A 17,780-nucleotide genomic window follows, 5' to 3' on the forward strand; every position below is an offset into this window, starting at 1 on the left:
CTCTAGAGTGTGGACTTTTGTATTTCTTTTTATTGATGAAATGTCAGTTGCTTAATTACCATATCTCTGTTATAATTATCATTATTAATAAGCAATACTTTTACTTAAAAGGTTGGTGTATTTGCAAAAATAATATTTCTGTTACCTCTAATGAATTGCATTAATGAAAGATTTGTTATTTTATAACCAATCAAATTTCATGGAAGACATTTACATAAAATGTGATTGTTTGATGTAATAACTGTACTTGTTTCAATATTAACCAAGTTGAATGATAACACAATTTATATTCATTCTCGAGTTAAAACTTGGTACCATTAACTTAACGTTTCGTTAATAAAGATTATAGATGGTCAAATAAAAAGAGAAAAAGGAAATATGTCATCAGATAAAGATTCAACTAAGCGTTAGGGACAAATCAGTATGTGCTTTAAACACATTTATACGAATCGTCACTATTTTCTTAAATTTCAAAACGAAAATATTTCAATGTAATATAATAATAATAATATAATGTACCTTTATGATTTACCGTTACTTTAAGTTCAAGCTACATTAATTTTAATTAATAATCTTTCTTATTCTTATGTTTTATTACAGAAAGACAACACAGCATCAAAACTTTACTTATGCTTGAGCTCATCTTGTGTTTATTCAAACAAAATCCCTCAATAAGTGGTTAAAACAATCTTTATCAAGAAAGGAAGTCTGTATCTCTTTCTTTAATAGAAATATAAAATCAAATATTTGTAAACTTTACAATACATTATTTATTAACTTTTCAATATTGGGCAAGTTTTCACTTCAAACTTAAGGCTAATAAACAGTTCAGCACGACATTTTGAACATAAAACCAGGCCATTATGCAAACAGTACGGCCTTTATGAGAAAACTCGGATATTATGAGGTTTGAGAATTTGATTAGCTCTCCAGGTCGGCCATTATGAATCTGCTTTTTTTTCATTAAAAACGTCACCATTTTGAATTGCCGCAAGGTAGGTTTCTGAGACATTTTTAAAACAAGAATTTCATTTGCAATACCTCACAAAAACGTAATTTCGCATTGGTTACCCAGTACTTAACATTTTTAGGTTGTGTGTAGTAAATTTATAAAATTGTCAATAATTAAGTATTTTCAAAATGGTCTTGTTATTGGGCTTTAGATTGTAATATTAGCCTTCTGTCTTTGGCCTCAGGGTAATATGACAGTCTTCAGCCCAATAAGAAGGCCATTATGAAAGCACTTAATTATTAACATTAAAATAACAACTGTTTATCAAGATATTATTAACCCTTAACCTACTGTTAATGTATTTTTCCGAATTTAGTTTGAAGCGTCCATTTGTAAATTAATGGATTCAAAGTAGAGCTAGCAACTGTATAGAAAGTGCGCAGTCTTTACGAGCGTACAGGCTCGCCTTGCTCTATACTTGCATGCACACGTATAAATACAGCCTGAACATATGCAACTTAATGCTTGAGGACGTAGGCTCTGTACATTTTACCACTGCAGCTCAAGAAGAAATTATAACTGGTTTTGAAATGGCCAGTGTTTCATAAATATCTAAGATACTTGTATGGTACTGAATTCACAGCGGAGGTAAGCTTTGTTATTTCTTCTGTAAATTGAGCTTGAATCAGTATTCGATAGGTAAATAAGATAAGAGGTTGTTATGCCATACCATATCGTGGTCGATTTACAGTCGTGTTGTATGATTTGGGAGCGAATGCTATTGTGCAAAATGTTAATCTCTACGGGTTACTCCTCTACTCTACCTGTTCAAATGTGCATCTGGCTACGTGGACTTCCAGTCACGAAGTATGAGATCTCTCATAGTAGATCTTTGGTTTAATGGAGTTGTTCTTTCACACAAACATAATAGCTTTCAAATCGATGAAAAGGTCATATACTTTTTCATCCTAGACAATAACAATGTAACATAATGTATCACATTTATTATCAAATTTCATTTCATTTGTGTTTATATGTAAGATGAGGGGGAAACATAAAGAAAAAAACAGAAAGTTTCAAATGAATTGCTTATTTTATTTTTGGTAACGTAATCTTTGTTCTTTGCTGGTGCCTTTTTGTTGGTAGCACTGGTATTGGTCAATTGTTGTTTAAGTGTCCTTAACGAAATCCTTTAGTACTAGTATGCGTATGCGTATGGGTGTCCCTAAAATTATAAATTAACAAATTGTAGCTAAATTTGTTTTCATCTTAAACTGAATAAGACGTTGAAATAAAGTATTTAATACATTTAAAGAGTTTCTTTACAAAAACAAAACTGTAACGGCCGAATAATTGAATTCAATTAAATGCTTATTTATAAACGTGGTTTTAAATGATATACTTTAATATCTATGTTAATTATTGTATATAGATAATATAAGTGGAAAACTTCTGTTAAAGATATACTGTGCTCATCTTTGAGTAAAATATTTTCATTGAAGAAATTTATTGAAATCTATAAACTTCATATTGAATATGTCAAATTTAAAAAAAAGAACGTATAAACTATATATTAAAATCTGCATTCCTTATATAGGGCAAGTAATGATGATACTTTTAAATAGTTTGTCCACTTCTAGTTTTTAGTATGTGACGCATATCATATATACTTCATATGAAGTCAAAACATGTATATCTAATATTTACAAAAAGACTATGTAGCAATTATCAAAAATGTTCTAATATCATATTTGAGCATAGTATAAGTAGGATTATATTTATAAAAAGAACTAACATCGTTTCACTATGGTAATATTATTGGTGATTGTCTTAAAATTGCATTTTTTTATTTACTTTTTTTTGAAACGCGAATTAAAGAAAGAGAAACAAAACTCACTCCTCCGCCGCTGCAACATCTGTAAAGCCGGTAGGGGTATCTTCTACAGTACCCACAGGCACGAGTGCCATATGGACAGAAGGGATAACACCCATATTGAGCTGAATAGATAAAGATTTGTATTGCTTCGTATATAAGCTAAGATTACGTAAATGCAAATAAAATAACAGCATCATTACAGTATCTATATAGCACCTCAGGTGCCCTTCTGTGCATTATTTCATGCATGAACGGGCACCTGATTTGAAGCACCGACTTTCTGTAAACTAGCTGGATAGCTCCCTCACATGAAATAATCCCAAGTCCCTTTCGGCATTCGAACCAAAGCGGTGAGGGGCAAGTGGTTAGATTTTAAGTAAGCGTACTTGACCACTCGGTCACGGACGCCCCTGTATTTAGTTAGAACATATAAAATCAGATAAATTGACAAATGTCCATTTTAAAGATATTGTGGTGTAAATTGCAACAACCAAGATTAGCGACAGCTTTAGGTATGTAAACTCTCACTGCTCGTCTTTAAACGTGACAGGCCTTAATGTAATTATAAACATCTTCAGTTGAAATTATCGCATACTGGAGAACAGAAACAAATAAATACTCATCAACCTGACAATACCATGTATCATCGAAACAGGACTTTGCGATTCAATATTTTATATGCTTCTATCAATATATACATTTTTATGAAGTTTTTATTACTGTACATTTCAATGAATTACATTTTTTATTATGTTATAATTCTTCAGTAATGAAAAGTGTATGTTCTTTTCATTCCTTTCTTATTGTAGAACCAAAAGTTCATATAAACTATTTAGCTGCTCTTTTTAACTCAAAGCGGAAATGGTGAAATCTTAGCTAGTGTCTTTAAGCATTGTGCAACGGACATTCCAAACAAAACTAATTGAATCAGCAATTGTTTGAAATATTTTTAAAAATAAGAATATAATGTATTTACTTTTGTATACAAATATTCTGTTTTGGTTTTAAATAAATTATTTTACATACCTTCGGCAAATTCAGGCAGAATTGTTATCGCCAAAAATCCCACTAGCAATAACAGCATCAATAGCTTAGCCATTCCGTTGAAGTACTTGTAACAACGTAGAATAACAAAATTCTGGGATGTTATGTGTGAATATCATAAGTCCCTTCAGACTATATATATATACTGTACCTATGTCATTATGTGCGTGTATATCCTTCACCTTTGAAATATTTTTATCAGATTTCTGATTGATGATTTATCAGACCACAAAGGTTTAAAGGAATTAGTAATTATTAATGATTGAAGAGCATGCATAGAATATATTTGTATTTTAATAAATATTTAATCACATCAAAACTTCAATTTAAAGTAATTAAGCTTATGTTTTGTAAATATGCCTGGTCACATGGTTGCCGTTTTTTTTAACTTCTATCAAAGTTGTAACTTCACCCCGGGACTAGATAGGAAATACCCATATTTTCCTGAGTAGTTCTTATACCCTAGCGGAAGCTTTCAGCCATAAGAAGAAACTTTAGCACAGTAGATAAGGCATGTTCAGTATTCACAACCAATCATTGCAATTGTTCATTACAAGCATTATAAGCTTTTTTATGGAAGGACTTGATTCGAACAGGCAAAACACTTCTTATCTGCTGGTGTTAGCTCATTTCATACCCTCGAAGTACTCCCCGTGGCTAGAAATGCAAAGTTTCAGCCGATGTATCCACTTCTTGAAGGCGTCACGGTACGCTGATTTGGGCACAGTAATAAGGTACTGATGAATGGCAGATCCAAGTGCCTGTCGGGACTTGTATTTCCGTCCAGCAAGGGAGGATTTCAATTTCGGAAACAAAAGGAAATCACATGGGGCAAGGTATGGAGAATACGGGGGTGAGGCAAAAAAGTTTTTCAAAAACGCCGAAACTATTGCGGAGGTATGAGCGGGGGCATTGTCATGTAGAAGACGGATATGCTTAAAAACAGTGACAGGGCGTCGTTTCTTATAATACTTTTTCAGTTTCTTAAGTACTACGTCTTTGTAGTACTTCCCAGTGATATTTTTGCCCTTTTTCACCGGCACATTTATTGCGACTCCTTCACCAGAGAAGAAAATTGCTTACAAAACCTTCTTTGCACTCACAGACCGTTTGGCAATTATTGGGCGTTTGTTGTGTTTAGTGGCCCAGAGTTTGTTGCTAACTTTTCTGACGGGCTCAAAATAATGAACCCAAGTTTCATCACCTGTGACGACATTAGCAAACTGTTTTTTGTCATATTTTTGGAAACATTTGAAGCAGCTTTTTGGTCACCTTAACCCGTTGCCTCTTTTGCTCATCGGTCAACAGATGTGGCACCCATCTAGCAAAAAACGTTCTGACTTTCAAATGCTTCTTCAAAATAAAGTGAACCGTTGATAGTGATATGCCTACCTTTCGTGCAATATCAAGAACTGTAAATCTGGCATCTCCATCAATGATATCCTTTATTTGGAAACGGTTTCGTTACAAGATGCAAATTTTAGCCTACCTGATTTTGGTGCATTTTTATGCACTCTACACCAGACTCAAATTTCTTTTTCCGTCGCCTAACTGTGTCATAAGACACACAAGTAGGCCCATAATCAGTAATGAGTTCAGTCATCAACTGCTTCAAAGAGCAACCAAGTTTTGAACGAGCTTTGATGTAAGCCCGTATTTCATCTTTTTGTCGACGCTTCTACCAACCATTTTTACTACAGTAGTCAATGACAGCGTGTATTTAAATGGCAAATTGTATGTCTTACACTTAGTCTTACATGTACATTTATACACCGTTGTGTAGGTATTGAATACCCTAAACAGGTATTTATTGGTTCTTATCGTGTCCCACGTGGATAACGAGATATCTAGAGGACAATAAGCATTTCTTTTCGAATAGCCCTCGTAAAATATATGTGAGAAAATTATGAGTGGACCCATTACGATCTCAGTAGCTACTGAATATACTGGCTCGGTCTAAGACCATTGCGCTAAAATTATCTTTTCTATATTTATTGCTGATTGTTGACCGTTCATGTTATGGACATTGTCGGAGACCTATCAAAGATTTGTGTATCCAGTTCACTGACAGTTTGATCGGTATGCAACTAACAGGTTAATAAAATTGGACAAAGCATAATTATATTAAGGTTAAAAAAGCAATGCCATTATTCTGACATGTATATTTATATTAATATTTGCATAATTTGGGCATGTTATTATTGAAACAAACGCTTTTTAACGACACGCACTCATATTTAGAACTCAGAACTAAATGTGATTTTTCTCGGTAGAAAAGATAAAACTTTTCTCTTAAAATGATTTTGAAATGAATTTAAAAAATGTTCAGAAGAGAAAACGTTATACGAGTTTGTGATAAAATAATATGTGTCATTAAATATTAAAAAATTAGGTACAAAATACATATCCATACAAAATAAGTCACTGAAAAGCAGAATATAGTTTAGAAATATGGACTGTTTTCGAAACTATTATTGGATATCAAAATGATATGAAAATGATAACATTTTAGGGATAAATGGGTCCTTAAATATTAACCTTGGTTAATAATGTTTTAAGAAATCTGTGATGTCAGACAGAAACAAGGAAAGTGAATTAATTATCTATTTACACTTAATCACACAATGTACATGTATGTGCAGCTATAAATATATATACTTATTTTTATGTTGTCTAATTTCTGTAACACACATTATAATAGTATCCTTATTCAGAGCAAGCAGTGTTGTTTTGAGAAAACGCTAAACTCAGAGATTAATAAATTAATTGTTTCTTCTTTACAAGGAAAAATATGTGTTTTTTACACTAAGCGGTTTTGATGTTTATCACCGAATGAATATAGTGCTAAATATGAAATATCTGGTCTTAAAAGTAGCGAAATGTAAAGCAAAAGGAATTTTGAATTTCATACAAAGTGCTTTGTCACTACAACTGTACTAAATTCAATAATGCAAAGACAGCGAAAGACGGTTCAGCTGTATTATCAGTGAGTATTGGGAGTAGAGTAATTATTTAGAAACAGGGAGTAGTTATTTAGAAACAGGGAGTTATTATTTAGAAACAGGGAGTAATTATTTAGAAGCAGGGAGTAATTATTTAGAAACAGGGAGTAATAATTTAGAAATAGGGAGTAATTATTTAGAAACAGAGAACATCGGGATGGAACAAAAAAGGAATGTGTTAGAGAAATTAAAGTAATATCGTTTTGAGGCAAATGAGATTTTATGCTGTTTAAACTGTTTTGATATTTTCACATATTTATCAATACTCTACTCGTTATAAGGAGCTACAGGATAAATACACAATTGTTGTAAAGTATGTTGTGTTGTTTTGTTTTGTTTTGTTTTTTTTTTGTTTTTTTGATTTTTTTTTGTTTTTTTTTTTTTGTTTTTTTTTTTTTTTTGTTTTTTTTTTTTTTTTTTTGTTTTTTTTTTTTTTAAATAGCGTTCTAAATTGATAAGTGTTTGAAAGTTTGAAAAAAAAACCAACTAAGATTGCCATATTCTAAATGAATTGAAATAAGTTACTAAACCGGCTACCTACATATTAAGTAGACTAATTAATAGACTGTTTCTAAAAGAAAAAAAGTACTTTCAAATACGTCGTTCTTGGCCAATTTAATTTTAAAAATACTAACTTATGTACACTAATATTAAAAACAAGTCTTAAATTTCTTAAATCTGGTTGTTCACGAGAAGCTATGTGTTTCTATAAAATAATTGGCATGTATTAATATGCATGACACGAAACTTTCTAAATAAGATTATGAAGTGAAGGTCTTAATTTACTACAATATCTATTTATCATTATAAAATGAATTTATTTTATAAACATTGTGGTTTCTTCAAGGGCATATTTCCTTTTAATATGCGAATTAATTTATTGTAAGGATATGTTTTATGTAATTAGTTTTGAATTTAAACTAATATAATGAAGAAAATGTATGGTTAATATTTTTGTCGCATTCATCATCTAGAAAAGATATAATTTTATGGTATAGTCTAAAATATTTTTTGTTTCAAAACAAGTAACGGAATACATTGTGGTTAACGGTTTAACGTAATTACTAATTTGCGTCATAATACATTATTTTTTTATCATTTATTGTACAAAACATGGATAAAAACGGATATTAAATCATGCATTTGGTTAAAAGTGTTAATATTTATAAGATAGATATATAAATTATAGTAAACATAATGGATTTTTTTCAAGACATATCTATGATTGGTCTGCCCTTAGATTTGAGATAAAACACATAAAATCTGTTCAGTCTTATTCATTTATTTATCTATTTATTTATTTATCTATTTATTTATTCATCCATCCATCCATTCATTCATTCATTCATTCATTCATTCATTCATTCATCTATTTATTCATTTATTCATTCATTCATTCATTTATTCATTTATTTATTATTCTAACATTTTTTTTCCTAGTATTTTATTTCATGTTTATTTTTATTTTTTTAGATAAGGACACCAAATATGCTATGCTATGCTTATTGTAGCTTTTAAATGAAATCAAAAAAGTAAAGTAGCAAGAAGTATATATTTTGAAGAGAATAAAATGATCCGAAGCTAAGCTGTTTGAACCTGAGGCCCGATGTTGTACAAAGGCATCAAATTGCACTCGATATTTTACCGAAAAGAAATGGCTAGTTTTTTTATTATTCAATTTCATCGATCAACCAGCAGTGCACAAGAATCGTTATTCCATACAATGTCAAGTCACGTGATAAGGCGGAGTAAAAGAGCGGGAAAAAGACGTATCACAAACAACATATATTACGACAAACAAATGTTAAATCTCCTCAAGGAGGGAGATGGTAGGGCAGATAGAGGAAAAGCGGGAAATATTCAAATGCAAATTCACAAGGTAAGATATTTTATCAAGATAATAGGCGACCATTTAATACAAAATATAATACTACAAACAAAAGAATAGAAACATAGAGTGACACCGCTTAATATTAAAATATTTCGCATGAACATTTCATTTTTATATAAAAAAATACAATTGATAATAAGCTCACATGGCTTTAGATTTTAATAAAATAATCATACATTTTAAGTTTTATTATGTAAACTGGTTTATAAAAACATAAGTTTTGTAACTAGTACTTTTAATGCTTTTTGATTCATTGAGAAAAAATATATAGAGAATATTTGTTTGTTTGTGTGTAAGATGAAATTTTATTTCATCGAAGGGGCTTTAAAAAAACAGTATTCCGAGTGAGAAAACTGTTTTTAATGTTCACAAGAAGAAATAAAATTACATCATACACAACAAACAAAAAAAAATCTTTTTATTTTATGCTTAAAACAAGTTAAAACGAAATTTCGATAATATTAACGTTAATATTAAAATCTCCCCATTGAGAGCCCCATTTAGTCGGAATTTCTTATTAAAAACAAGAAGTTTTGAGCTGAGAAATAGGTCCAACAATCAACGTTAAATGACGGTGATATTATTAATTTTATTAAAAAATATGAATGATCGCTTGTTTTAAAAATAAAAACAAACAATTCTTGTAGGAGAAAAAGTCCAACCATCCATTCATATTTCTGTTACTTCCTACGAATTGATACTAGACCTGGCTTTGTTAAATGTAAGCGGCAGCCATTTTTTAAAGTTGTGTATTTCACGGGAGGAAAATAATTGTGTTTGATTCAGAGGTATTTTGGATTTGTTAGTCATACACCTTTTTAAAAGAAAGAACACTTATTTGTGGATTGTAACAGACAAAAATTAAGTGTTGACAGATGTGAAAACATTAAAAAAACAGCTAGGAAAATGGAAAACTTGGAAGCTGGCTCAGGAACGCTGGGTTGTTTACTTTTTTCTTCGAGCTGATGGCTGTCATTGCTTTTCAATTTTCATAAAGCATACGATAGTTATTGCTCGTAGGATACTTTAATATGCCCAAATGACATCAAGAGCAGTTTTGCATGTGGAAAAAAAATGTATTTTTCAGACTGTAAAAATGAAACAAAAAACATTAGAGACGAAATTTGGTGATTGGAATTTGAATGAATTGAAGTAAGTTTTCTTCTTTTTATTACTTTTGAAATTTAAGTTATTTATCAATTTCAGCTTTGCCTTTCTCGAAACAGCCCTGACAACGTGAGAATTGTCAACAATAATAAAATTGAGGTACCGCATGGGGAAAATCTTTAAAAAAAGTCTCATCTTTAATAAATGTCACTGTGAAATTATCAAATATAATTTTCACGGATAAATAAGTAATCCACTGAAAAGCATAAACTAATCAATTGAAAAAATAGCATTTTAGCTGTGTCTGTTTTGTGACATTATCTATATATGTATATACTACGTGTATGCATTGATGAGAAATAAATAAACATTTAGCAATATGAGTTTTCGTTATAAAAAGACATGATTATGATAAATTAAATACGGTTGGCTAATTTTTTACATTTTTTAAATCGCTTAGTCATGCTTTTGTTGGGTTTTTGTTGTTGTTGTTGTTCTTTCTTATTATGTTGATTTTTTTTTTTTTTTTTTTTTTTTTTTTGGTTGTTGTTTTTTTTTTTTTAATTTAGGACTTATATACAATTTAAAGCTGTTTATGAAACTGAAAAGTATGTTGAATGTACAACTTTGCCTAGTAAATACAAGTCTGCCTTAGCTTAGTTAAGATGTGGAGTTGCCCCCCTCCGTTTAGAAACTGGGAGATACAACAAGAACAGCGCCTATGTCCGATTTGTGAACTTGCAGTGGAAAAAGAAGTTCATGTTTTACTTCATTACCCAATGTATCAGAGTCTCAGAAATAATATTGCTAAAAAAGCTATTGTGATTGATGCCTCATTTAACAATTTATGTGATCAGGATAAATTAAACTGTGTACACTTAAATGAACATATGTTAACAGTAAGTTCTAAAATGTGCTTTTCAATTTTAAAAGCCAGAAACAACCATTAATATAAATAGGTTAACATACTACATTTCATGATAGGTCATATATCCTTTTTATTATAAGTATTATTAGCGTAAAAAGTGTAAAGCAAAGTTATATTATCTCATTCTATGTGGGAGATGGGGTATATATATACAGACACTGACAGTTTAAAGTATGTGGGTTTTTTTCACTGACAATTCAAATACGTTTGGTTTTTTTGTCTGCAAATAATATTGTATTAAAATAAGTGTTAGTCTTTAAAACATTCCTTACTTCATAAACAAGAGTGTCTGTAATTTCTGTATCTGGAGTGAACAGTTAATTTTAAATACATACAAATGTTATTGTAGAAATATGATATATCTTAAATTACATAAATAAGTTGTTTTATCCCTATGTTTTGATAATCACTACTGACCAGTTCATCCATGGTCTAACCAGGTGTGATAAATGATTTTGTAAAACTATTCTTTTTATATTGCGTGATAGTGATTCTATTACAAAATTTAGTATTTTACAGTATAATTTCTTATGGCAGTTTTTAAGTCGAGGTCAGTAGAGGATATCAAACTTTTAGAATGTAAAATGTCTATTAAAATTTTGCAATCAAATGTCTCAAATAATTTTTTTAATAATGACAATATACAATTATGTCATTTTATTACAATTGATTTATATGATGTAAATGTTTGGAATGTGAATACGTAAATAAGGGAGGTAAATCTACAGTACATATTATACATTTCTATAATATAGACTGTGGAGTTATCCCTCTTAGTATTAGCTATAACAAGTCTCTTGTAATTCTTTCGACAATGGCTATATACAATTTCAATGTTTTAAATGTTTTTTATGTATATATGTGTATAGCTGAGGCTATAATAAAGAATAAAATACTTAAAATATGTTATAATTTATCAAGTTTATGAAAACATCGTATTGAACTGAACTGCTTTAATTAATTAATTGAATACGTCGCGACATTAATTAACATTTGTCCGATGATCAAGCTTGCTGATAATCCCTGAACAATGACTGCTTAATTTTCAAAGATAAACCATTTAATTTATTTTGTCAATTTAATGTGGGTACTATCTGTAAAATAAGAGAGAAACTCTAATCCTTTTATTTTGTACTTAATTTTCGCTAGACAAGCTGTCCTTTGTATGTGTGAATCGGGTACATCGCCGGTCATGTATCTTTTTTCAGTAAATCCAATATGAAGATATCTGCTGAGGATGTGCCATTGGCGCTAAAAAATGAGAATGGCCCAGAAAAATCGGCAGCAGGACTAATATCGTATGAACACAAAACTGTCCGTTGGGTTATTTAGTCATCCAGTCAAAACTGGTACCAACATATTCCTTTGTAATTACGCATATTCTCGAGTTTATCCATTTTCCTATACTTTTTCCACCTTATCACTTACCCAATCCCTTTCCCACAAAGTACCATAAGTTTTATCCAATAAAACAAAAAATCATGAATCCACTTGTTATGGTTACTGAAAAAAATGTGTTGCTATTTTAAGAAATGCTGTAATTTACCGTATAATCTGACAGGTGTGCAACTTGATTTCCCCTAAGGTCACTCAAGTTAACTGATGAAGTGTAAAAAATAGATGTCTTTTTCGTTATCAGAATATTTGACAGGGTGGTTTACCAATCAGGGAAACATTGATTATGACTTTTTTCATGATCAAAAGGTCTGTCGGTGTATGCTTTCTACGCAGAGGCATACAAGGAGCAATAAATGGTCAGTATACAATGTGACAGGCACATTTGGTGCAAATAAGAAACAATTAAAATGGATAATGCACACAGATATTAGAAGTAAGAACCAGCAATAAAACTTCCTGCAATTAATATTAGGCTACGATTACGATGTAAATAAATACCACGCAGCAACATACTTGACCTCTGATTGACAGGCATGTTTACAATTTACTTTTCAAAAGAGTTGCTTATATTATTGAAATGTGTACATCAATTATAATCTATGTTCACACCTTTTTATTTGAAAGTCAGAATAAAACTGCAAAAATTTAATTACTATGAAGAACACGTTTTATTAAGATTTTTATAATAATGATAATTATCGCCATTCAGTAATTAACAGGCAATTATTCGTTGGTGCGTTTGTTTATTTAATTGCATTATTGTGAAACTTTGTTAAATAATAACATTTGTATTTATTAAATCGGTGAAATATTGTTAAATTACATTAAAATGAGACTTTAATGAACGTAGCATTGTTTGGAGTAACAGGCGATTCACTGGTCTGTAGTGGTGCGACCAGTAGATTGTTGATTTTTTTCGATTTTTTGGATATTGTTACGCATTTTGAACCAACAAAAATCTTCTCTATGCATCCTGTTTATTTTTCTGTCTGGTTAATTCTTTATAATATCTTTATATTTCGCTACGACTCTACTACATTTATCATAAATCTAAAGATGTGGAGAAATGACATCATCCGCACCTGTTATATGGCCAATACACAAACATGGCCGCGCCTACTGAGTGATTTAGCAATTTAAATTATGTTATCATTCGTTTAATATTATTTTTTGAAGCCAGAAAATTTGAAGATTTACTGTTTATAGTATTCTATTTCTGATTTTAAGTTTTTATTCTAACATTGTCTTTCTCTTTAAAAAGGCTATAAAATGGTGCATATGTAATATAGTTTTAAGTTTTAAGATTGTTAAATATGGGAACCATTGTCAAATATGGGAACCATTAAGGTCGCTTAACAGCGAATATCAGGGAATATTTTCAAAATATATCAAGTGTTGAATTGCTTTTAGATTTGAGATAAAGAGATTGAATCCTATGATATTTAAATGAAGCATACTGAAGAAATTAAAAAAAAATGTTGTTTTTTTCTTTTTTAACCAAAAAAACTCCAGTACGCTGATACACATAGTCAAACCCTATTGCTCTGACGAATGATATACTTCAGTTCTTTTACGGAAATTAAACAATCTTATCTGATGAAAATTTTTTTGGTTGGTTGGTTGGTTGGTTGGTTGGTTGGTTTACGATCAATCAAGAGTTTATATCTCATGTTTTAATATTACCTTACTATACCAATATTACAATTTATTATATACCTATACATTTTCCCCCTAAAATACACGCAAATATTGAAGCGCAAATACGCTTCAACGGATAGAAATTTCCGTATTATGTTAGTGACAAATACGGTACCATATATGGAAATGTCGGACTATTTTTGACGTTGGTTCCGATCTTAGCTTTGTATAACGTTGCATTTGGAAACGGGAACCAAATTTATTTAAGGCGTGGCCAGTTTGCAAGAATTACGTATTCATCCGTCAGTCATGAACTTATTTCTTGACAACTACATTTCATTTTCTAAATAAAACAAAAAGGTATATAATAAAAGGAATATTATGTTGTAGTAGCTTTCTGAGGCTCTGTATTTTGCTACGAGCAGCGGTGGAAAATTGATATCTCACGAGACCGAAGGTCGAGCGAGATATCAATTTTACAACGTTGCGATTTAAATATATTTAATTTTATTGATTTAATGTCAGTGATTTAATACGATTTAAAAATATTTAATTTTATTATATACCTATAAATTTTCTCGCTAAAATACACGCAAATATTGAAGCGCAAATACGCTTCAGCGGATAGAAATTTCCGTATTATGTTAGTGACAAATACGGTACCATATATGGAATTGCCGGACTATTTTTGACGTTGGTTCCGATCTTAGCATTGTATAACGTTGCATTTGGAAACGGGAACCAAAATTATTAAAGGCGTGGCCAGTTTGCAAGAATTACGTATTCATCCGTCAGTCATGAATATATTTCTTGACAAATGCATTTCATTTTCTGAATAAAACGAAAAGGTATATAATAAAAGGAAAATTATGTTATAGTAGCTTTCTGAGACTATGTATTTTTCTACTCGCAACGTTGGAAAATTGATATCTCGCTCGACCTTCGGTCTCACGAGATATCAATTTTCCACCGCTGCTCGTAGAAAAATACAAAGCATCAGAAAGCTACTACAACATAATATTCCATATATCTTTTCCACACACAGAAAGCCTCAATTTTAGGCGCCTTTCTCTAACATATTGACTATGATGTCGGTAAGCAAGGTCCTATAGGGAGTCGTTACATTTTCTATAGTCAATTATTCGCAAATGGAGAACAAGGGAATAAGGAGAGTTTGTTTTTTGTTGTGGTTTAAGGTTTGTTTGTTGTTTTTTGTGTGTGTGAATTTTGTTGTTGTTTTGTGTGTGTCTTTTTGTTGTTGTTGTTTGGGGTTTTTTTGTGTTGTTGTTGGTTTTTTTGTGGGGGGTTATTGGGGGATTTATGTTTTTAATATAAATGTATTTTTCATAAATAAATTCTTAATAAATTTAAAGACATTGTTATAGATATTATTAAGGCAATAATTTTACTTAACAGGTTGGCGTATTTGCAAAAAATAATATTTCTGTTACCTCTAATGAATTGCATCAATGAAAGATTGTTATTTTATAACCAATTAAATTGCATGGAAGACATTTACATAAAATGTGATTGATTGATGTAATAACTGTACTTGTTTCAATATTAATCAAGTTGAATGATAACACAATTTATATTCATTCTCGAGTAAAAACTTGTTACCATTAACTTAACGTTTTGTTAATAAAGATTATAGATGGTCAAATAAAAAAAATAAAGCAAATATATTATCAGAGATTCAACTAAGCGATAAGGACAAAGCATAAAACATATTTATACAAATTGTCACTATTTTCTTAAATTTCATAGCGAAAGTTTTTCAATGTAACACATGATTATAAATGTACCTTAATGATTTAACTTTATTTAAAGTTCAAGCTACATTAATTTTAGCTTTAATCTTTCTTAGTCTCATTTTTTATTAAAGAAATTCAATATAGCAGCAAAACTTTACTTGTGCTTTAACTCATTTTGTGTTTATTCAAACAAAATCCCTCAACAAATAGTTAAAGCCATCTTCATCAAGAAAGAAATTCTGTATCTCCTTCTATAATAGAAATATAAAATCGAATATTTGTAAACTTTACAATAACAAAATTGTCTCCGACCTAGACGTCGAGTCTAACACACCAACTAGTTGAGACTGAAAAATTTCTAAATTCTGTAACTTGGATTTTGACCATATAATCACTGGTGATTTTGTTATAATAAACGACAAGAGATTCCGTAATTTATTTCTTAAAGGACCAAAATAACGAATTCCTTCCGATTTTGATTTTAATGCTTGTCGAAGTCAGATAGCTGAATCGATCGAGGACTTTTCAGTAAAATGGTGTCGTCGCGAAAATGCTGATAGTTATGCACTTAATTCATGGAAACATAATATATTTAATATTATTGAAACACGCATCGAATTTTACCGTGGTAATGAACATCCCTTAACAACTAAACCTAGACTTATTTTACGGCATCTCAGAAAGGATATATTAGCGTTCCACTCTAAATTTGTTTTAGTTCCGGCAGACAACGCGGCCAATAACATAATAATTGTATTACGTATTAATTATATAAATGTTTTACAAAATGCACTTAACAGCACCAATACTTATTCTAAAACCGTTCTTTCTGAAAGAGATATTGTGAACAGTCATATTCTTAGTATTTCTAACTTTAAAGTACGTGTTGATGAGAAAGAGCTTAAACTTCCTATCATGTACTGGATTCCAAAATTACATAAACCTTCATATAAAGCCCGCTTTATTGCTAATTCTTTATCTTGTACTACCAGTAATCTTTCTATTTTATTGACTTCTTGTCTTACTGCCATCAAGACACATGTAATTAGATACTGTGAAACTGTTTATGAAAATACGGGCACAAATCTTTTTGGTCTATTAAAAATTCAATTGAAATTTTAGATAAGTTTTAAGTTAAGAATTATCAAGCTTCATCTGTAAGTACTTACGATTTCTCTACCTTATATACAACATTGCCGCATAATCTTATAAATGATAAATTAGTATCTTTAAATTAAAAAACATTTGCACGAGAACAGGTCACGTTTCTTGCTTGCAATTAAAAGAAGGCTTTCTTTACCAATGTTATCATTAAAAAATATACAATGTGGACCTGTGACAAAGTTTGTAAAGCACTTTCTTTTTTATTAGATAACATTTTTGTCAGGTTTGGTAATACAGTTTTCAAACAGGTAATAGGCATTCCAATGGGAACTAATTGTGCCCCCCCTGATAGCTGATTTATTTCTTTATTGTTATGAGAGGGATTTTATGTTAAGTCTTTCCCCTACTTCGCATCAGGAAATTATACATGCATTTAACAACACTTCCCGCTACCAAGATGGTATTTTTAACATAAATAATCCTTATTTCGATCAATTGGTTTCTAAAATATATCCCAGTGAACTTAAATTGAATAAAACTAACTCGTCAGACGTTATTACATCTTTTTTAGATTTAAACATTTCTATCATTAACAATACTATAGTAACTAAAATCTACGATAAAAGAGATGATTTTGATTTTAGTATTGTTAACTACCCACATTTAGATGGAGATGTACCTCATGCTACATCATATGGGGTGTATATTTCTCAATTAATTAGATTTGCTAGGGCGTGCAGTCGTGTTGATAATTTTAATGAACGCAATTTATTTATTACTAACAAACTTCTTAAACAAGGTTATCGCTATCATAAATTGCGTAAATATTTTACTAAGTTTTACCATCGTAATTCAGACTTAGTTTTAAAATTTAATTGTAGTTTAAAAACTCTTTTACGACAAGGTATTACCAAGCCTGACTTCTATGGAGATGTGGTTTACCAACTTCGTAGGATCATGGGTCATAGTAATTTTTCTGCCGTCTTCACTAAAATTATCAAACAGTTTATTAAAAGAGGTTATGACCCAATTATTTTAAGGCATACCGCATGCTTGGTGTTCAACCCTTTTACAGTTTGACGCAAC

The 17,780-nt window shown here is 30.3% G+C and overlaps 1 long non-coding RNA gene across 1 annotated transcript; it reads right to left on the reverse strand.

Annotated features, from left to right (window-relative positions):
* Positions 1-1,941: 1,941 nt before the first annotated feature.
* On the reverse strand, positions 1,942-4,000 carry LOC132745084 (uncharacterized). Its single transcript, XR_009627789.1, has 3 exons — positions 3,855-4,000; positions 2,850-2,950; positions 1,942-2,177 (listed from the first exon to the last, which is right to left on the reverse strand). It is a non-coding gene; the product is annotated as an uncharacterized LOC132745084 (long non-coding RNA).
* Positions 4,001-17,780: the final 13,780 nt, after the last annotated feature.

The sequence above is a fragment of the Ruditapes philippinarum genome, unplaced genomic scaffold (assembly GCF_026571515.1).
Source record: "Ruditapes philippinarum isolate M1 unplaced genomic scaffold, ASM2657151v2 ctg3035_1_1_1_1, whole genome shotgun sequence".
Classification (NCBI taxonomy): domain Eukaryota; kingdom Metazoa; phylum Mollusca; class Bivalvia; order Venerida; family Veneridae; genus Ruditapes; species Ruditapes philippinarum.